Here is a 24,187-nt window from a genome sequence, read left to right on the forward strand (position 1 = left end):
GAGCTAAGTCATGTGCCGCAGCACATTCGTTAGCAGGTAGACACAATTGGATATTGTTTCAAATTTCACATGGCAAACTGAGGCAGAGAAGACTCCCTTTGTATGTATGGTAAAATAAGAATTATAATGTATATTTATCTCATATTCCAAAAGATTGTCTCCCAACAGAATGCTATCTCATTTCCTACTGACCTATAAATGCGATTTAATAATGTAATCTGTTTTTAATCTGTGAAATCTGCCTCATTTAATCATTAAGCTGTGTGAGTTTGAGGGAAGAAGAGTCAGAGAAGATGCTAAGCATAGATTTAGAAAGAATAATCAGAGAGAAACATTCTCTTCCCTCCTCCTCTCCACCTCCCTGCCCCCACCTCTCCAGATGATGTCAAAGTTGTATGTGGTAAAGGGATCAGCCTGTGATGGGATCAGTTGACTGATTCTGTGGATCACTGAATCATAGCTAGGAGCAACAGGGTTTGAATAAGCTAACCTCAGAATCCCAAGAAGTCAAGTACTAAGCAAGAGGGCGGGAGAAAGTAAGCAAGAAAGGTAGACTGTACTCCTTTCCCAAGCTGTTAATAATACACTAGACAGGGGCAATAAATAATTGACAGTTGTCACTGAGCTCTTTCTTGGTTATTCATGGGTTTAGAGATGGTCCTTTATATCAGCAGCATCTAATCTCGTTACATCACATGCACTGCTCAGCTCAAACATTAATATGTCTGCTGGTGACATGTGATGCACACTGGCTTTTCAGAGATATCACAAACTGCTGATCTGCACCAGTCAAGAGCAATGTAATTGTCATTGGCAGACAGAAATATTACTACCAGACAGAAGAGTGTAAATAATACAAAAAATAACCTCCAACATTACACTGAGAAATCTTCATAATTAGGGAGAGATCTGTCCCATCATACTCACTGATGCTCTTGAATTGGAATTGCAATAGATTAAATGAATGGGGCTCCATTCATTTGGGGCTTAGCACCTACCTGTTCTCTTTGATTATCCATCATGGGGCTCTAAAGCAGGTGTATGGGTTCGGGAGAAGAGTGATGGGAGACTGCAAGGGAGTATTTTAGTTTTGGTTCCTGATTCTTTTTCAATGCACCTGCATAGGTGGCACAGCAATTTAGTGAAGTGAAAATGAGAATGGTAATAAGGCAGTATTAATCCGTGTATAGCAAGTGCTCCATTTTAATTTCTGACAGTTGAAGAGGACAAAGTACAGAGGTAATAAATTCAGAAAAGAGGAAGAAAAAGAATGGAGAGTCAATTTCAGGATCTGGCCTTTGTAAAAGCTAGGAAAGGGGCTGGAATGGAAACAATGGTCATTTTACACATGAGGAAAATCAAGGTAGGGATATTAAGTATTTATCCAGTTTCTTTTTTCTATATTTTGTTTTTCAAGTGTCCTTTCTAAGGAAAATAATTGTAGGAATATAATTTTTCAAATTTCTTCATGACATTTTTGTTTTTCATAAGTTAATAATAGCTATAATAATTTTAATGGCACCTACTATATGTTAGGCACTATGCTAAGTGCTTTTCAAATATCTCATTTGATCCAGGCTTTACCAAAAGAATTCATCCATCCATCATTCTTCATGACAGGCAGATTTCTGAAACAGTGTTCTTCACTAAGACACACACACAAACACACATATACATATAAAATATGTATGTACTCTATACACATACCCCAATACCTCCCACCTCCTGTATCTAAATATTCCACAATTTTGATTAGTTGTGTGTGTCCATTTTAATTTATTTTTAGACATTTGGTTGACAAATAGTGAAGAGATACACAGTAAGAAAACTAAAGTCTGGCAAACACTGGCATTGTTTGGACTCAGTCCTAGGCCAATGACTTTGGTTTGTGTTGCTGGTGACAGGACTTGCTTCAATCCCTTCCCTTTCCACCTTTATGCCATGATCTGTGGCAGAACTGTTGCTTCATTAATATTGCTGCCTAATTCATCCTATATATATATGCCTTGACATGGTAACATTCACTATTTCTTATGTATCTCCACTGTAGCCACACACAAATTGACACCATATGGCACCACAATATTTATGCCAGGGGAGAAACACAAACACTGCCTTCTCTTATGAAACATCTTATTATGCGACCCTCTCTAACTGCAAGGTGAAGCTTTGCTGCCAGTTCATAGTGGGATTTGCCCAGGAAGAGGCAATGCATTTCCAGTCTGGCTAAGATTGGGATACCTACTTTCAAAACCACAAAACATCATTGTTCTCTGTTTGAGATTCCTCCCAAAGCTAGAGTAAAAACTTACTGAAGGCAGTGCCTACGCTCTATATTTTTTCTGCCTCATAGTGAGTAAATAACACAGAACTAGATCCAGGGCAGACACTCAAGAGATTTGATGAAATATCACAAAAGGATTTGGATTATCAGAGCAAAATTCCTAGGTATGGTTCTACTCCTGTTTGCTGTTATTAGAAACAAGTTGTAGTTTATATGTTCTGACTATTATTCCTAAGATAAGGCATGGTAACTTAACCCAGAAAAATTGTATTTTTTAATGAATAAAACTTTAATTCATGATTGTAAGACAGATTTTGGGAAGGATATAAAATGGAAAGATGGCTTAACAAATTGATTTCTTGATTTTGGAAATAATGAGCACTGTTTGACTCCATCAGGTGGATTGAATACAACATTTGCTCAGCCACGTAGTAACAAAATATGACCAGGTGAACCTTTTAAAGCTAACTGCCTATAGAACTTCGTGGGTCTTTGGTATCTAGACCTTAGGAAGATATGAGTAAAAGGAATTGCCATATTCAATTGAAGCCTCCATCCAGATAGATCCCACAATGTAAGAAGGTTTCTGGAACTGTTTCTCAGAGTCTTTGTTGGAAATACTGAAAACGTGAGTTGTCTCATTTAAAAAAATTACCTTTAAGGAAAATTATTTTTGTTATCCTATTGTGGCTTTCCGTGTACTGGTACTCTTACAATATGAACCTAAACCATATAAGGGATTCAAAGATACATAATCTTCTCCCTAACAAAACATTATTCTATGTCAACAGCTAATATTTCAAAATGATGAGTCATTTTGGCCCTGGGACAGTTAAAATCAATAACATAGACTTCATTTCACATGCTATCAGTTTTTATTATTATTATTATTATTTTTGAAGTAGGGTCTGGCAACATGTGATCTTTTGAATAGGCTTATGTGACAACAGTCATATTTATTTTGATGTTTACAAATTGTATTTCTTTGAATGGGCAATTGGCACAGCAATATAGTTTCATGGCAGGGTATGACTCAATTCCTGGAGGCATCAGTTGGTTTTCGGCTTTGCACAGACAATCATTACGTTCCACATTAAAAAGAATGTCTATCTTTGACCACATGGCAAAGAAGCAATTATTTGAATGAATAAAAAACTGCATTATGTTCAAAGCTTAAGATTTCACATGCCAAATTATATATGCTTGACTTTTTAATTGAATCATATCACATTTAATGTATCTTCTAGGGTCAATATTTTTTCTTAATTTTTTTCAAAGGGGAAAATTACATTAAAATTTATCCTACTATTGGACATTGAATATGGATGTTAATGGCATTCATAAATAGAAAAACTTATCCACCCTGGCACTTTTTATTTCCATGATTCTGGCTTTTGTCTCTTGATGATTATGACAGAAGCAAGCAATTAATTTTATCCATTTTATCCATAGACCAGATTGTAAAAAGGGATTAGGTTAATCTCAAACCAAGTTTGGGGAAACTTGTAGGTGCTATAATTTCTCATACATGCTCCTGAAATTGTTAATTATGACTTTGGGAGCCTAGGGCTGATAGTATATAGTTTTCTCTTTTATCTTCTTCCTCATTCACTTTTCCTCACCTCATTTCCCCTCCCCTCACACAAAAGCCCTTCTAATAGGAGGCTTCAGGCATGCACAGAATTTATAGTCATCTTCCTTAATCTAGACTTTCTGGCCATGTCCCTGGGGTATTAATTAATAATCTTCCATTGTGTCATGGTTTTTTGTTTTTTTTTTTTTTTTTGAGTGAGATGACTGGAGTGAAGCTGGTTTTATTTGCAGTATTTAAGTGAAAGAAGACAAATGAACCTTCTTTTTTTCGGGTTGGTTTTGTTTTTGTTGTTTTCTTGCACAAGTGCATGTGTAGAATGATTGTATGTGAGACTAAAGAGAAGGAGAAACCAGATGATGTCTATAGTTGTTGCTGCTTAACACAAAAACAATTGGGTTGAAATCTTGGAAATAGTGTGATTTAATTTAAACATGTATTAGGTTTCTACTATTTTGAAGTTTACTACATTTGTAAATATGAAATAAAAAGCTAAAAGTAGTCTATTTCTTCAAAATACTTATATTTTGCTCTGAAATATGGTATAATTTAATCATATAAATATTAATAATTTTATGGGAAAAGAGTATTGATATTTAGGGGCATTAAGGAATAATCTCCTGTAATCAGGGGCACCTGAACTAAGCATTAAAGGAGTCTAAGAATTTAAAAAGTTGAAGAAATGAGGTCATCCTAGGAATGGAAGACATGTACACAATTGTGAAAATAGGATATGGCCTGCCAAATTTAGGGAACGGTAAACTGGTTTGGCTATGTGAGATGCATAAGGGGTGGTGATATATGTCTATAAAGGTGGGTTTGAGTTACATGGCAAAAAGTTTTAAATGCCAAGAAAAGAAATTTGTACTTTCCTGGAGGTGAATGTAATTCCTGAAGTGACATGGAGGGATATGTGATATGACCCGTGTTTTAGGACCATAAACTTGGGCAGCCATGTCAAAAATGTATTGGAAGGAAGAGAGACTGGAATTAGGCACACTAATTAGGAATATGCACTGATGTGACTTGAAAAGTTTTCTTTTCTTTTCTTTTTTTTTTTTTCTTTAGGAGTTGCATAAAGGGAATTGTAACATCTGTGATCCCAAGATGTCAATAACTCTGTACCTAAGAGGAAAAGATTAGAACCACTGGGTGCTTTCTTTACCAAACACTATCTTTTAGCTATACCCTTGTCATTCTTGGGTCATATTGTGTCAAAAGTGACAAGATTTTTTCATTCTACAAGCAGATTTTTCTACTCAGATTTTTTTAGGGCTTTGGTCTAGGATTCTTACTTTTTTGATTATTACCAACATCATTTAAAAAAGTTATATTATTTTTAATTTATGAAATAAAACAAGTATTTTCATAACAAAGTGTAATTAAAAAATTACACATGAAACTGCAAACCTAGTATTTGCCACTGGCTATTCCTTTTAAATATATAATTATCACACACACTTCTTCTTCTTCTTCTTTTTTTTTTTTTTTTACTCTTCTTCCCCTGCCCTAGTGTTGACTATCATTACATACAAATAGAGGGCTGTGTATATGTGTGTATATATATATATATATATGTACACACATGCGTAAATACACATATATGTATATAAATTATTTTACCCATGCTTCTACTTATCAATTTTTTTTCCTCTGGATGCAATTAACTTCTTTCTTCAAATGTTTTTTAAGGTTAATTTGAGTATTTATGATAGTCAAAATAACTTACTCAGTTACTACCAATTTCTTAAGGTATTTAACTGCCTACTTATCTATATAGATTATTGACATTATAAGATAATATTTAACAGAAGATTTTTCCTTATTATTGTAACCCAAGTTTCAAGGCTCATTGCTATGGGACTCTCTTCATTGGTGGAGATGAATGTCTTATAACTGGCAGAAGTAACTAGGATGAAATTAATAGAGTGAAAGAGTTATTTGCTTCTTTCTAGCAATCTAAGTTTCTTCATTTTCTTTAGGCTTCTTAAGTTTTTAGGTTCTACAGTTGCTTCTGCCTTCCATCTTCAATCAAGAAAGATGGCATCAACTTTATTTCAGGTTACTGAAAGAAAAGACTCTTGGAAAAAGCTGACATGACAGGAGTTGGCGTTCTTCATGTTTCTTTTTCCTAGCTCACTACACTAAAGATTTTGGGGAACTTCCTCTTGGGTAAGATCTAGGACTATATCTCTTGGTTCAAGTGAGTTTTCTTGAACTGTATTCAATCTGTATATTCCTCTCTCTCTATTTTTTCAGGGCAGTTAGCTGATGCAGTGGATAAATGCTGAGCCTGGACTCAGAAAAAAAATAAAACTTCAAATCTAGCCTTCACTCTTGTAATGTTCTGGGTGGTTTTCTGGTGGTCTCTGGGCAGCCTTCCTTTCAGCAGAGTAATCACCACAAGAATAGCCAGATGTTAAAGTCCAAAGTCCAAATCCTTTATTGTCTCCTTCACAATCTAGTTTTCTTGCTTGAGGCCCAGCTAGCTTTCTTGAGAGCCTTTCAGACTGGCCTTGGTTTCAGTGAGGCTGATAAAGATGGAATGAATCTGAGTCCAAGGGCTTGTGCTTCAGCCTCCAGCCAATACAAAGATAGACAATGGAATCTACTTGGCTCTGATTGCTTGAGCTCCAGCCTCCAGTGTGCTTGTGTTCTCTGGCTCTGACTCTGACTGAGTTTGTCCTAGTTTATATGCTCTCTTATAATTACATTATCATAGGTGTTAATCTTGTAGAACTATATTCAATACTAAGTACATGAACTGAACTAGAGAATATTAAGCATCATGCTAAACTAGATAACCACTGTCTTTTTCAATTCCACTGACTTAACGACTTGTAAGAATCCTTCTTTCAAGTTCAGAGCTCTGGCCCATAACACACTTTGATCCTGGGCTTAATTATTTGCCTCAGTTTCCTCATCTTCAAAATGAGCTGGAAAAGGAAATAACAAATCATTCCAGTATCTTTGCCAAGGAGAAACTCTCAGGATCAAAAAGAGTTGGATATGACTGAACAATACCAAATTTATACTTTCTATGATCTCTTTCCTGCTACTGATTTGAACAAATGTGTTTCTTTGCTATCTTATATGTGGGTGCTCATTGAGGAATTAATATTTGGTGGGAAGGAAGGTTATAAAGGTTGGGGTCGTTCTTCCCTCAGTTAGTTTAGTTTAAATCTAACAACTACATCCCCTAAACTAACAGTATTTAAGGGAGCAGATAGATATAATTCTAATCTAGTTCCCTTTCTCTCTGAGGAAATAATAATAAAGGATATAGGGAGTTTCTACTTTTTGTTTCCTGTCCTGGCAGAAATTAAAATCTTCCTTGGAAATGAGTGTCAGAGAAAAAGCTAGAGAAATTTATTCTGCTTCCTTTCAAGTCAAATAAAGATAACTCTGTGCTCAATGTGAGGGACAGTACTTGATACACTACCTTAAGATTTCTGCTCAAAGCTCATTAAATCCATGGGAAATAAAGAGAAAAGGAACCCTGAAATTGTGAGATAAGTGGAAAATTGATTTATAAAAATTTTCTTATACAAAAACTTTTCAGGAATATATATAGGTTATATAGAAGAAGCAGTGTTGTACAATGGTTAGAAGACTTGCTACCAAGGCTGTAACACCTAGGTCAAGTTTGACAACTGACTCCTAATCCAATTAAACTTTTAATGCAGAAGAGAACTGTAAGTTATAGAAAAGACGACACTCAGCATTAAACAGAGTTTCTATACTAAGAGTTTTAACTTTCCAATTTTTAGTGTGGGTGGGGGGAGAGAGAGAAGGGGAGGGAAAGGAAGAGAGAGAGGAGAGGGGGGGCAAAAAGGGGATTGTGTGTGTGTGTTTATGAGTCTCTGATTTTAATGAAGTAGTAAACTTCCTTTATTCATGCAGAATAGCCCTGCTCTACAAATTATAGTCTTATAGAGTTTCCTGCAAGCATTGAGAAATTAAGAGATTTGTCTGGCAAGATTAGAAGGGAAACAATAAACTGGAAAAACAGTTTTATGGTCAAAGGTTCTGATAAAGGCCTCATTTACAAAATATATAGAGAATTGACTCTAATTTATAAGAAACCAAGCCATTCTCCAATTGATAAATGGTCAAAGGATGTGAACAGACAATTTTCAGATGAAGAAATTGAAACTATTTCTAGCCATATGAAAAGATGCTCCAAGTCGGAGAAATGCAAATTAAGACAACTCTGAGATATCACTAGATACCTGTCAGATTGGCTAGAACGACAGGGAAAGATAATGCGCAATGTTGGAGGGGATGTGGGAAAACTGGGACTTTGATACATTGTTGGTGGAATTGTGAATGAATCCAACCACTCTGGAGAGCAATTTGGAAGTATGCTCAAAAAGTTATCAAACTGTGCATACCCTTTGATATACCCTTATATCCCAATGTGTTCTTAAAGAAGGGAAAGGGACCTGTATGTGCAAAAATGTTTGTGGCAGCCCTCTTTGTAGTGGCTAGAAACTGGAAAATGAACAGATGCCCATCAATTGGAGAATGGCTGAGTAAATTGTGGTATATGAATGTTATGGAATATTATTGTTCTGTAAGAAATGACCAGCAGAAAGGCCTGGAGAGGCTTACATCAACTGATGCTGAGTGAAATGAGCAGGACTAGGACATCATTATATACTTCAACAACAATACTATATGATGATCAATTCCGATGTACTTGGCTCTCTTCAACAATGAGATGAACCAAATCATTTCCATTTGTTCAATAATGAATAGAACCAGCTTCACCCAGAAAAAGAACTCTGGGAAATGAGTGTGAACCACTACATAGCATTTCCACTCCCTCTGTTTTTGTCCACTTGCATTTTTAATTTCCTTCTCAGGTTAATTGTACACTATTTCAAAGTCTGATTCTTTTTGTGCAGCAAAATAACTGTATGGATATGTATACATATATTGTATTTAACATATTTAACATGTATTGGTCTACCTGCCATCTGGGGGAGGGGCTATGGGGAAGAAGGGGAAAAGTTTGAACAGAAGGTTTTGCAAGGGTCAGTGCTGGAAAATTACCCTTGCATATATCTTGTAAATAAAAAGCTATAATTAAAAGAGGAGAGAGAGAGAGAGAGAGAGAGAGAGAGAGAGAGAGAGAGAGAGAGAGAGAGAGAGAGAGAGAGAGAGAGAGAGAGAGAGAGAGAGAGAGAGAGAGAGAGGGGGAGAGGGAGAGGGGGAGGGAGGGAGGGAGAGGGGGTGGAGGGGGAGAGAGAGAGAGGGGGGGAGAGGGAGGGAGGGGGAGAGAGAGGGAGGGAGGGGGAGGGAAAGAGGGGGGGGAGAGGGAGGGAGGGAGAGAGAGAGAGGGAGAGAGATTTTGAGAGATTGAGATTTGTCTGGATCACACAGTCAGGATGTATCAGAAGTCAAATTTAAATCCAGTGTTGCTGACATTGTTGGTTTGCCTCAGTTTCTGTATCTGTAAAAACATGTGGAGAAGAAAATAGCAAACTATTTCAATATCTTTGCCTGAAAACTCTATATGGGGTCAGGAAGAATCAGACAGGACTGAAATAACCAAACAGCAATCAGCTTACTGACTTAAAGGCTTGCTCTTTATCTGCCTCTACATCTGACTTCCTCAGGAGTTCAAAGTAGATTTAGATCACGGATACCCACCAAAAAAGAACTATTACAAAACTCTGTTTAGAATAATGATAGTTGTTCAGATTGGCAAGGAAATGACTTTCTACTTTACTAACTTTCAGGTTTAGTTTGGGTAGTCACACTTTATTCTCTTTTCTTTGTGACTTTTAACTGGGTGCCCAAAGCTATCTTTGAGTAAATGAGATATAAACTAAAGAGAACGTCTGAGGGAATTCAGAAAAGGAAAATGCTGGCTAATATACTTTGGGTCAGTGCAGTTGGAAAGCATTCTGCAAGTAGAATGTAGGCACAGCTAAAGCATATCATTTTATCCAGCAGTGAGGGATTCGGGTTATGGCCCTAATTTCTCCCACTCCAATCAAATGAGTTGAAACTCCAATAACTCTTAATGTCTCAATGCATTAACTTGCTCTGTTCTTGGTATAAAATTATAGATCTATGTCCCTTTGAAGGTATCTTTTTCCTCTTCTAGTATAGTTTAGTAACTGCAAATCTTTGAAAAAATATTTAGACTTCACTGTCTGACAACTTCTATAACAATGCATCATATCATTATAGGTTGTGACACTATACTATAAAACACAAAAGACATAAAAGTTTGAAATTTATAAGGCTATCTCAGCTACCTTTGGGTAATACTACAGACAAAATTGTACATTACAGTGACACCAAGGTTCAATGTCTCTACAGTAACTATGGAATTCAAAGTTATATCTGGAACTTCTTTTAACTCTAGCGATGGTAAATAGAATTGTGGCCTGGGTTTCTGGTTTTCAGGTGAATGTGAGTTCTTTGGAAGACTCATTGTTAAACAACAGCAGCAACAGTAACATATATCATGAGGGTCACTGAAGAATTTAGGTTGAGGATCATGCAAAGGATAATAGTAAAGGGTATAGGCAGACTCTAATGCATTGCTAAAGGAAGAAATGTATAGGGAAATGGTCATTTGAGAGATGTATGAATAAAAAAAGTGGAGCAGTTATTTAGCAAAAACAAGCAGTAACCAATGGAGAGCTCCATTAGTATTCTTGCAATCTCAAGAAATTCCAGTGATTGCAATGATCCCAATGACTGCAATATTCTAATCTTACATTGTCAAGAAGAAGGCCCCAGAATGTTTGAGGACCCTCTGTGAAATATTTATGGGGAAAATATGGGCAAGAGTTTCACAGTCTGGATAGACATGAATGAATTGTGATTTAAACCACTACAGGAAAATCCAATATAGAAAAACAATGGATTATCAAAGTATTAAAGTATCCAACTCTTCCATATGAACCAGACTTATATTTCCCTACCTTCCTCTTACTTAAACCTATCCACTGGTGAAATAAAAATTGGGATATTTTAGTTCTTTAGCTGTTCAAGCAAGAGATAGTTGGGAACCGTTGAGTGAACCTGTAACATTAAGCTGAGCTTACCATTCTAAAGTTCTTGTTAAATCTTTGCTGAGTCTGGGGACAAGTTGAGAATGTCAGCTTTTATCTAACTGAGATGATGATAGACTGATTTATGTCAGACTTATAATAGTCTATGGCATTAAAAGAAAAATCCATTGTAGTAGGAGGAAAAAAAAAAGTGTGAGCCAAAGCAATTTACATTAGAACAGCTCTTTTGGGTGTCAATTGAAATGTATGAGATACTGTCTTTGACATTGTAATAGTTTCCTTAGATTTTAGTGGGCGAATATGAAGCTTCGGTAATAGGCTTCCTAATGACTCCATATTTATAGAAGTGTGTGAGATACTTTCAGAGATATCATAATGACTTGCATTTTGTATATCCAGGCACTGTAAATGACATTGTAATGACTCCTGGACCCTTCTAACAAAACTGTAATAACACTTAAATAATGTGTATAGGGCTCTATATTTGATGCTATAAAGCTCTTTAAACCCTTTTTAGATGCATATGAATTTCATGCTCTTAAAAGTGAGCCACCTATGGCAATGTCATGAACAAGGCAGACTACAAGAAGCTATTTTTCAGACTTCCTTGGCAGCTTTTTCTAACTACACAGGTATCTCAGGTGAAGGGAAAGAGTATGTGGAGAAAGAATCTATTAGGCACCACCCTGGACTGACATCATCTATTAGTTTAAAAAGACATCTGAATAAGCTGGCAGTGCGGATGATATCTGCTAGCAACTTGGATGAAGAGATGGAATTTTATTGTTGTTTTTATTTTTTGGCAACCTCAGGAACAAAGCCACTCATACATGTAATACACTCATACCTCACACATTTAAGTGCTTAATAAATGTCTGAGTTGAGTCTGGGAATGGAATCAAGTTCAGGAATATTTATTCTTACCTTCCCATTGTACTGCATCTTTATCTTGGGGTTAGGTCTGCAACTTCTCTTTTCTTGAAGGTTCCAATCTACAAAATGAGAACCAGATCAGTAATTCACATGAGACAAATGGATCTTTGGTCCAGACTTCTGACACAGGAGGGAAATGTATTTTTTCTATCAATTAATTAAAACAACATTGTGCTTTTTATGTGCAAAGTACTATGTCAGGCAGCAGAGGTTCAAATAGAAAAGGTGGGACAATTTATTCTCCATGAGCTCACATTTGAAAAGAAGGAGACAGATGGGTTCAGCTGCACATCCAAGAGAATGATCCTGTGGTATTTAGGGCCCAGTAGCAAAACAGAAGATAATACTTTAAAAAATTCTATCTCCACTAATAAAATCATAACCATTCCGTTTTCTGCTCCATTTGTTGCCAAGGATTTTGGTGAGAATTTTTTTTTCTCCTAGATTTTCAATGGCTGTGAGTAATAGGGATATGGTAGCTAGGTAGCATTGCCATAAGAATTGAATCCCTGTATGAGTGCTGCAGAAGCTGGTCTGGAAGCAGGGTCATATTGTAGGGCTCACGTTTATTCCCAAGCCCTTGGGCTCAGAGCCTTAGGCTGCCTCCATTGAAGGAGAAGTGCTGTTTGGGGTAATGACTCTCTGGGCACATGCCAAGTCTTGCTTCTGTCTCAGGGAGTTTTGTTCCTTTTAGTTGGTCTGACTTGCTTTATCCTCACAGTGACTGACAGTTTCTTATCTGACTCTAGTTATCTGTAGATTTGATCCACCATGTAGCACAATTCTCTTAGAGAGATGCCATATGTCAGGATCCCAAAGCCTTGTCTTCCCCCTTAAAAGACCTATCCTCACCCTTCTTAGTGTGGTGGTATATGTAATGAGACTTTTCTCAGCGCCACTGGCTACCACCCTACTCTGTCCCTCCCATTCACAGCACATGCGCACAAACACACACACACACACACACACACACACACACGCACGCACGCACTTTTGTTCCAAGTAAACGTTTTCTTAGTTATTCCACAATGCTACGTTAAATCTGAGTGCTGAGCAACATAAGTAAAAACTCCTTGATAAAGTAAGAGGGCTAACTAAGGTGCTTATGAGTTGGGAGAACTAGAGTGATCAGGTTGATCTGTCATTCAGCAGAAATAATGAAGTACCTGCTAGATTCAGAAAACTGAATTTATATTTGTGTCAACAAGTTTGTTTGGGCATCTATTGACATTTAACAAGAGCTTTATAAACATTCTAATAATGATTCATGGCAAGGATTTGGTTTCATTTCAAATAAATCTTTAAATCATTTATTGCCTTATTTCTGGGACCATGACAAGGTTCCACTCAAATGATTATGAACTAATTAGGAGATAATAAGCTATGGCAATACATATCAATAATTAAACTTGCCATAATAATAACCATTCTCCTAAGGTAGGGCTTTGGTTTATTTCAATGAAGATGCTATTTAGTTTCCGTAGATTCATTTTGACTCAAAGGATGAATTAAGGGGGTTGATTAAGCAAACCAACACAGCCTTATTGCAAAAAGAAAGCTGTGATGGTGTAACTTTAACACTTATAATTGCTCATGTTTTATTCTTCTGTTCCTTTCACTATTGAGCTATTAGCTTAGTCCATAAAAACAAACAAATATTCCAACACTAAAATGGATCTCTTAGCTCACTAATTTGGGTGTTCCTTTAACTATTCAGATCATAATTCAATGCAACCCTGTTTGTTCAGTAACCAAAAGGGCTCCAACAATATGTAGAGGCCTTTTTCACAAAAAATTTGTAGAAACTCTCTTAACAGTGTTCTTGACTTCCTGGTTGTTTCCCTAAACTTTTTAAGCCACCTCTTTGATATGAACTTCAATTGCCCAATGAGAAAATTTATTTTTCTCCATATATTTTCTTTTCTTGTAATTTCAGATCAGTCTTTTCATCTTTTCTGATAGCCAGTGACCCAACTCTTTAATGATCCTCATTACTTTTTTCAAAATTGGTCATCTTATTTTAAATCAAAATAAGTATTTTATATACATTAAGGGAGCTGGACTATCAAACTATTTTTTCAAGGTGTGTGTGAATTGAATAACACCTTTCTTTAAATTAAAAAAAATGAACATTCTTTATTAATAGTAGCTTAATCTGGGAATATAGTCTCCTCATCCCTTGTATAATTTTTTAATAGAAAGAAGGAGCAAGTCAATAAAACTAAACAATATATTGAATGAATCTGACAATATAGACAATATTTCAAGTCTATACTCCATCTTCACAAATAAAGGGATAAATCACATTCTTTCATCTATTCATTGAGATATGGTCATATTATAAAATGCTCATTCTTTTCTGTTCTTTCTTTTCATTGTAGTTCTTGTATGTGTGTTGTTTTCCTGGCTCTGCTTAATTTAACTTTTATTAGGTCCTATATCTCAGAGATGTAGGACTCTTGCCCTTAGCTTGCCTAGCAGATGAGAATTTGTTTAAGGTCATATAGCTGGTTAGTAGAAGAATTAGAACCTCAAGATCTTGGTGGACAATTAGTATAACCCAAACATGAAAAGGAATTCCCACTGACTAAGAAATATAAGCTCCCTGAAAGTGGGATTCATTCCTCTGCCCCAAATATCTTGCAGAGAAGTGAGAAAGATTTCTTTGAAGGTGAGATTCAAGTGAAGTATTAAAGGAAGCCAGAGAAATGAGAAGGCTTGTGGTAAGGATGAAGACCTTCTCAGGTGTGGGAGGCAGCCAGTGGTGGAACATGAGCATCAATTAAGGAGGGGAAACAGCTGTCCCTGGAACTCAGAGTAGATGGAAGGGAGTAAAGGGTAAGAATACTTTTAAGGCAGGGAAGGGACAGCTTGGAAAGGACTTTAAAAGCCAGAGGATTTTATATTTAAATTTGCAGGAAGAGCATTTATTAAGCTCTGACTCTGGCATGGCACTAATCACAGACAATTATCCCTTTCACATCTCAGCTTTCCCCATCACAGTTTCAATATACCATGAATTAGATAAGAAATTAAATGGGAATTTCAGAGGAGTTTTGCAGAAGCCACAGATTTATTCTAAGGGTAGTGGATGATACAAGTTATGACAAAATACTGAACTCAAATTTTACAATATGGTACTATAAAGATCTAATAAAAGAAAAAAAGTCAGATTTCTTGGTACAAAGGGAAGGTCGAAAAATTTTACATGGATTTTTCCATGTTGCAGGTGCATTGGACCTGTAACCCTTGGGGGCTGTTGAAGGGTACAAATGTGCAAGATAGTCACTTGCCTTTCCAAGTCATCTATACCAATATTCTAATGGGAATTAGAATACACATAAAAGGAAGAACTAGGCAGTGGTGGTACCATGATTTGAAAGTGACTGGGAATAATAACAAGTCATATAGTGCTTGTTATGTGCCAGGCACTGCTAAGCAATTTACAGTTTTTTTTTTTAATTTGGTTATCAAAAAATCCTGGGAAGTTAAGTAGTGTTATAATTATGCCAATTTTATAGATGAGGAAAGTGGTCTGATACAAGGCGAAAAAAGATTAAAGGTTACCTGGTGTCCTTGGTTGGGGGGAATGGGGTATGTTTTTGGGTAGAATCCAAAAGGGAATGATAAATGATGTAGTTGAGACTTCCTGAATTTTCATTCCAGAATCATTGCTCCATCACTATGCCATGCTGCTTCATGTGATTAAATAACTTCTATGATCAAGCTCTAACCTTAGGGAATGATGTAAGCTGTCTAATGTTATAGTCAGGACCAACTTTAGGCGTACATAGGCAATGACTCAATTTTGTGATTTGGAGGAAATTTGGGAAGTCCCACAGGTCCTCACTTATCTTCCATATCTTATTAGAAGCAGCTGGTGTTGTTGCCTTTGTGCTTTAGGTAGACATTAATAGGAGACAGCTCTCACAAATCTTGAGCAAACAAAGCATCTTTCTCTATTACAAGTATTTTCCTGTACCAACAGTTGGCAAAGTAATTGGAGTTCTTCCTCTGTTTTCTATGTACTTTACATGTCTCTTCTTGTTTTCCACAGGCATTTTCCCAGCAAAATTCCCAACTATAATTTGGTGTCTGACTTCATCTTTTCTATCCTTGGTATGGCTTTCCTATCATCTTTCCTGTTCCCCTTCCTACTCAACGTTCAGGAATTCCAGACAGACTTAGGATCAATCACAGGTTCTAGAACTAGAAGGAAATAGGGATTATTTAGGCAACTCAGACACTTTTAAAATAAAGAACATGAGGCTCCCAGAGGATCATAGATTTAGAGTTGGAATATAGGAGACAGAGATTAGGCTTTATATAATCCAGTCTTCTCATTTTAATGATGAAAAAGTCCAGAGACTTGCCAGAGATTACATAAGCAGTTAGTGTTATTTGAATGCAATTTCTCTGATGCTAAGTTCAATATGTTTTTATAACATCTCACATAATCTCCACTAAGGTCAGTGATTTGGCCAAGGTCACACAGATAATTCAGTAATAAAGTCAGAATTCTGCTAAGTCACAGAAGTTCTGTCAAGACAATAAATAAGACTTTTGATTTTTTTTTCTTATTCCATCTTTGCAGGTGCAGCACACTCCTTAAATTTCCACAACTGGAAAGTCATTTCTTTGGATACAATGAGGTTTTATTATTATTTTTCTTAACTGTGATTTCATTGGTATAGAGAACTTTCAATGAAGAAACTCCCTCTAGCAATGGACATCCTTTTTCAATATATATAAAGTTTTTCTGAATTCTTCTCTCATTCCTTTTGGATTTCTTGCATGTTTACTTAAAAACAATTTTGAATGTACACTTGATGTTATTGTCTTCCATTTATTGACAACTTCAATACTTTGAAGTTTGATCTCAGTGATATGTGAGTACTTTCTTCAAAAATGCTGATAATAGTTCATCCATGTCTGCTTATCTTATATGACCTTTTTCCCATGTCGTCCTCTGAATCCTTCACATAAGATTTACTTAATATACCTAAGGATTTCTTCTAGACCTCTTGATGTTTTGTGGATACCAGTGAAATATACGATCTGATTATTGGGTTATCCCTTATTCTGGCTCAGAGATCAGTCTACCTTCTTTTGTCTTCATATATATATATATATATATATATATATATATATATATATATATATATATGTTTTTTTTTTTGTTTTGTTTTTGTTTTTTTTTGCTGATGACATACTTTATACAGAATTTCTTTGGAAATTTTTCTTTTCAGCTAGGTGGTACAGACAATCCAGGGTTGGCCATGGATTTAGATCTGAGTTTAAATCTAGCCTTAGACACTTGCTATCTGTGTGGTCCTGGGTAAGTTACTTAATTGCTGTTTGCCTTGGTTTCCTCAATTAAAAAACGGGGATAATAACATCTACTTATAGAGCTGTTGTGAGGATCAAATAAGAGAATAATTATAAAGCTCTTACTTAGCATGGTGCCTTGCATATAGTAGGCACTATTTAAATGCTTATTCCTTCCCTCTATTCCTTTTTGATGTTGTTATTCTACTCATACCCACTGTACATTTTCACATTGTCCTTTGGATAACCTCCAAGTTTAAATTTTATTTCCTATCAACATTTAAATAAAAAGCTCAACAAGATTTACTTTAATAGCATTTAAGTAGTTTTGTCACATCATGAAAAGTTAACCTATTAAGGCTTTAAAATTCCCTAAGATTTTTGAGAGCCAGGAGTCAGTCATCTAGTCATTTAGTAGATAGTGACAATAGTAGATATTTCCTTAATGAATCTCTTGGATTTTTGGTCCTCATGTCTTGCTGGAAGTAGCTATGATCACTCATGGCTTTGGCAGATACAAAATACATTTGAACCAAGCCAGTTTCCTTGCCCAGTTTAAAATCCATGTATGTCTGGAAAGAAACACAATCCATATGTTTCTGATTTACTTTCACTGAAGTCATCAAAATGCTGAGTCCTTTGATGTCTAAGAAAACTTATGAACACTTATAGTTCTCTGTGAGGATGTTTTTTGAATGGACAAGATAAGCTTTGCCTGCCTAAATGGAGATTTTACTGAAAACAGTAAAGATTTTTCTCACTCAGATTCATCCAATCAGAGCATCTCCTAAACTTGGTCAAACACTCATTCTTTTTCCTAATGCCAAGACCATATCAAGGAAAGAGGATACAGTTTGGCCCAAATGGACAATATGAGTGCTGATAGACCAACATCTTTGAAGTCAGGAATTCTTATTTTGGGATCCATGGACCACCAAGAAGTCTGTGGTTATATATCAGGTAGATATTTGGATGAATCTGGATGGGAAAAAATTGTATCTTTATTTGTGTTAACCCTTAACTAAAATTTATCATTTCTTTCATTTATAAGTTCAAACAAAACAGAACATTTTCTGAGAAAGAGTTTATAGATGTAAAATTTATTTATGTAATTAGTTTGCATTTTCACAGTATGCTAATAATAACATATACCTACAGAGTACTTACTATGTATTTCACAGCATGTTAGGATCTGGAAATGTACAGAAATATAAATAAAGGGAAGTACTTTGATGTAAAAGCAAAAGAGCTAGACATTAAGTGAGATCTAGGTTCAATTCCATTCTTTGACAACTATTGGTTATATGAATCTTTTTGAGCCTCAGTTTATTGATCTGAAAATGGGATTACCTGTTGAGATGAAATAAGATACTATATGCAAAATATTTTACAGCTCCTGAAGTATAAAGTACATACTGACAACTATTATTATTTTTTACAAATACTACTATTATGTCAGTATTATCTCTTCTTATTATCTTCTTATATCTGATGGGATTCATTTAGAAATGACTCTGAGTTAAATTGTCATCCTATTATTCAAAATAAATCAAGTTCAGTCAACAAGTATTTGTAAAGTACCTTCTATATAGTAGGCACTGTTCTAAGTACTGTCAGTACAAAAAAAGGTAAAGATAACCCCTGTCCTCAAGGAGTTTATGGGAGCTAGCATGCAACAAACATACAAACAAGATATAGTTCTTTATTGATGGACTTATTATACAGGTGGATAAAATGATTTCTTTTTAATGGAATAAATGCATGAGGATAAGCTCATCCTTTATAAACTTTACAAGACAATTCTAATGTATTTGTTTTCTCCTATGGGTTTCCTATACACTGAAAGTCTTTTAGTCCAAGAAAACTATAGATCAGAAGTATACGGTATGACCACAACTACTGAAAACCTTGTTGCTCAATTTTTGTTGGTCAATTATTCAGGCAACTATCTGCAGTGATTTTGTTTATGATGATGCTTTAATATACTCTGATAAACCTTGTTTAATTTTCAAGTATATTTTGCGGTTTATATTTGTAGTATAGGGATTTATGTTTTATTAGTTTATAAAAGATCATTTGCTTCTGAAGTTTGTCACTTTAATGTTTCTTTAGGTTACTTAGTAGATCCTAATATTTTGGAGTATATGGTTTCTACAATGTTCTTATAAGATTTATATCAATAATAAGACTGGGTTTCTGAAAGATGACTTTTCTTTAATGTTTTGATAAGAATTATCTATTATTATAAGAATTCATATTAAAATATTAGAATAAGAATAGGATAAGTACCTGTTCCAGGACCTGTTTATATAAACAAATCTAAATGACTCAGTAATTTGTTTAATTTTTGTTGATATGTTATTAGTTGACTTATTGAGTTATGAAGAAATTATGAAATTATGACATTATAGGCCTAATATGAAGTCATAGAAACTATAAGGAACACGGCATATTTATGGAATAATGCATAACTGGAATATAGCAATAGAGCTGGAGAATATTAAAAATTGAAAGTCCTGATAAAAGCAGAAGAGGGGGAGAACTATGAAAGATATTAATCCCAGACTTAAAGTTTATATCTTTACCCTGTAAGCAATAGGAAGTTACTAAAAGTTACTAAAATCGGAGAATTTGATAAAAATAATTTAAAGGCAGGTTAATCTAGAGAAGACATTGTTGACTATATTAGAAATGAGAAAGTGAATATAGAGAGATTAGCAACAATGCTATTACAGCTAACTATTTTTATAGTGAGAAGAATCTGGGGTAGATCAGTGATAATAAGAATGAATAGAAAAAGGATGAATAAGAATAAGAAAAGAATATTAATTGGCATGGCTTAGTGATGGACAAGATATAGGAGAGGAAGAGGAACTTGAAAACTCAAAGGACTTGATATAAAACCAAGACTGGGTGATTAAGAGAGTGATGTTGACAAAAAAATTCAATTGTTCCCTAGGCAATATTCATCCTAACTGGTGCATATGTTGGGTGGTGGTACTTTCTTTGGTTTTATTTTATTTTGTATTGCTTTGAAATTTCCAATTATATTTTGATCTTTTCAGTCTTCAGCTTTCATTTGATTTACTGTAGGTGGCAATAATTTCTTTTTACTTTTTTAATGTTTGCAATGTTTTTGTTTTAATGTTTTATTTTATTTTATAATTATAACTTTTTTTTGACAGTACATATGCATGGGTAATTTTTTTTTACAACATTATCCCTTGCACTCACTTCTGTTCTGATTTTTCCCTTCCTTCCCTCCACCCCTTCCCCTAGATGGCAGGCAGTCTTATACATGTTAAACATGTTATAGTATATCCTAGATACAATATATATGTGCAGAACTGAATTTCTTATTGCACAGAAAGAATTGGATTCAGAAGTTAAAAATAACCTGGGAAGAAAAACAAAAATGCAAACAGTTTACACTCATTTCCCAGTGTTCCTTCTCTGGATGTAGTTGATTCTGTCCACCATTGATCAATTGGAACTGAATTAGATCTTCTCTTTGTTGAAGATATCCACTTCCATCAGAATACATCCTCATACAGTATTGTTGTTAAAGTGTATGATCTCCTGATCCTGCTCATTTCACTTAGCATAAGTTCATGTAAGTCTCTCCAAGCCTCTCTATATTCATCCTGCTGGTCATTTCTTACAGAACAATAATATTCCATAACATTCATATAGGTGGCAATAATTTTAAGGTGAGACTTGACCAGAATAATTTTAGGTCCTCAGTTCTGGGATCTGAGAGGGCCTCTATATAAAATTACTACATTGGAGCATATTTTAGAGATGCCAATGCATTTAGTTCTTACTATTTATGTAGAGAGACTGTCCATTTTTCTTAAAGTAAGAAAAATAGTCCAAGAATGGAAGTTATTTTGCAATTATGTTAGTTTATGGATCCAAGTGCATGGCATGAGGTTTCCTGTCATTTTTGCTTAACCTAACACATTATATGAACTTCTGGACTTTTAAAAACTTATTTCTTATTTGTATTATTAATTATTATTCATAGATTTAAATTTCATAAGAGTCAGCCTGGAAAAGTCCTTGCTGCCTATATTGCAGAGGTATAGCATGTGTCTCAACATTGCAATTAGGAATATTTCTTCAATAACATTACATGATTATCTTGTATGAGGAATTCACAATGAAACCCTTTATGCCACTTTTTGTTGGAACCAGATTTGAGATCTATGATGTACCATACATGATCACAAGCAGTAAGATTGTTATAGAAATATGATATGTGAAATGTCACAAAATTAAAGGAAAAGTTTTCATGTAAATGTTCTCAGTCAAACAGAAGCAGATAATTCATGCAAATACTGTCAGCAAATAAAATGGGGATGCAGCTTCCTTAATAGCTGCAAATTAGTTTAAACAGAATGACCCATGTCACTATTTCTAGGGGAATATCACACCAAAATTGCTTACACTTTCAGGATTCAAGTGCAACATCCCAGATCTGCCTTCAAAGACTAGTCATTAAAACTCCATCAGAAAAAGTCCAGGAATTGTAGTGAGTCAGCTCATTGACCATCCTGTGTTACCAATTAATCAAATGACAGTAAAGTCCTTTTAATCCTGTCCCAGAGTACATACATTATTGAGCATATAGTAAGACCATCCAGAGTGTTTCCAAACTACTCAAAAATAATTAAACCAAAGAAAGGTCAACTGATCAAAGAGTATTTATTTAAGCGCCAGTATTTGACAATTAATGTGCAAAGAATGGGGAATCCAAAGACAAAAATGAAATTAACTCTCTCCTCAAAGAGTTTATATTAGTATTCATTTTTAGAAACAATATGTGTGTATACAAATACCCATAAATACATACTGACATATGTGCTCAAAAAATTGCAAAGTAATTTGGGGTGGAGGAGGTAATGAGTGAAAATCTACTTTTCTTTTTTGGCTGTTGTGTCAATCATTAGTGAAGATACATTCCACATTATTTTCTCAGAAGGCTACTGTCAAAGTTATTGAGGTTAGTATGCTTTCTTTTTTTTGGGAAAATTATTAATATCTATATTTTTCCTTTTTGAATCTTAACTCAAAGAAAAATGACTTTAATATGAAAATGTATATACTTCATTCTATATCTGTGGGATCTACCTTCTATTGAGATGAGGATGTCATTACAATTCATCATTTTAACTTTTCAAAGTCTAATTTACTTGATTATAATTCTTGGATATATTTTTTCATTCTGCTTTCTTCCTTAGCTATTTATCTATCTTTCTATTAATCTTTCTATATCTATGTATGTGTATGTATAATATATATACACATATATAATACATACATACATATATATGTATATCATATATATACATATATATTTACATATACATACACACATTTATACATATCTTCCCACATTGCTCTGAATTCTGCATATTCATTGTTTCTCTTGGTTCAATAATATTTCATTTTATTTTGATAGCACATCTTCTGTGCCCATTTACTGATTGATATCCATTTTATTTCCAATGTTTTGCTACCATAAAAAATGTTGCTCTGATTTTGTGTCATATAGTAGAGATTTCTTTTTTCTCAAAACAAACAAACAAACAAACAAACAAACAAACAAACAAACACAACTCTCTTTGGGATTATTTACTCAGTAGTGAGATTGTCAAGTTAAAGGGCATAAACAATTTAGTAACTTCTCTTCATTTTACACTGAGTTTACACTATCACCAACAATGTAGGGCTTGTATCTCACAAAAAAGTCATTCTTGTCAAAGACACTTATTTAAAATATGTTTACCATTTGACAGTGTCTCTATTCTAGCAGCAGAGATTTTGTTTTTGTAAAAGTTTTAAAATTCTATGTATTTTTTTATTTTCTAAAGATATCTAACACTTTTGTGGAACTTATGATGGAATATAGTATAAAATATTGTTCTATACTTCCAGTTTTACCTGAACTTTTTGTCAAATAGCTTGTTTCTAGGTTAAACATATAACTATTTTATACCTTTTTGTTTTGCTTAATATGTTCCATCAATCTTCATTTCTTTTTTCAACCAGCTTTAGGATTATTGCTTTAGTTGGAGATTTGATAATTCTCTCCCTATTTTTTATATTTAGTTTTTTCTTTGATATTTTAGTATTTTAAAATTCCTGCTAATGTATAATAATGTTATTATTTTGTAAGGTTCTCTACTTCTTGGCAGTCTGATGGGGATATTATTAAATTTATAAATTAATTTTTGTAATAGTGATTTGAAAATATTACCATAATCTAATTATGAACAGTCTCTATCCAATCATTTAAATATTTTTTTTAAAAAAGAAATGTGTTTATAAGCCATTGACATGTCTTCACCATTAGATCCTAAATATTATAGGCTTTTAATTTTGTAATGATTTTGAGTGAAATATATATTTGTATGACATTGAAATGTTGATGATTTTATGGATTTATTTTGTATTTTTCTACTCTAGTGAAACAATTATTATTATTTTTTTTTTGCGGATTACATGGAGTTTTACAAGTTATCAATTGATCCATAATAAATGACAATTTTGTTTTCTCCTTGCCCATATTGATACCTTTAATTTATCTTTTCACCTATACTTTAACATTTCCAGAATTAAGTCAAATAGTAGTAAGGTGAGAAGTCATTCTTATTTTTCTCTTATACTTATTGGAAAAGATTCTAGATTATGTCATTAGTAATACTATTTGATTTCATTTTAAACTTTTGATTACATTAACAAAAGCCTATCCTATGATCTAATCTTTTTATAGCATTTAAAAAATATAAATGGGATAATATTACTCTGTGACTCATAACAACATAAACCAATCAGATATTTTAAAATGACAGATCTTTGTTTCCAGAAGAAGTGTTGTTGGGCCAATTTATAATTTTTCCAAAGGAATCCAGCCCATTCCTTTCCTCCTATTTAATTAAAGGCCCAACACATTATCAATTTGTAGTGTTTGTTTAATAAATACATGTTCATACTTATATACATGTATAT

General features: G+C 34.2%; 1 long non-coding RNA gene across 1 annotated transcript in view; it reads left to right on the forward strand.

The window, feature by feature from the left end:
* Nucleotides 1–2,785: 2,785 nt before the first annotated feature.
* Nucleotides 2,786–24,187, forward strand: part of LOC141554823 (uncharacterized) — a 308,604-nt gene continuing 287,202 nt past the window's right edge. The window contains exons 1-2 of the long non-coding RNA XR_012485971.1: nucleotides 2,786–2,912; nucleotides 4,074–4,149. This is a non-coding gene — a long non-coding RNA (uncharacterized LOC141554823). The remainder of the gene's footprint in view (nucleotides 2,913–4,073; nucleotides 4,150–24,187) is intronic.

Source organism: Sminthopsis crassicaudata, chromosome 1 (assembly GCF_048593235.1).
Source record: "Sminthopsis crassicaudata isolate SCR6 chromosome 1, ASM4859323v1, whole genome shotgun sequence".
In the NCBI taxonomy this organism is placed as follows: domain Eukaryota; kingdom Metazoa; phylum Chordata; class Mammalia; order Dasyuromorphia; family Dasyuridae; genus Sminthopsis; species Sminthopsis crassicaudata.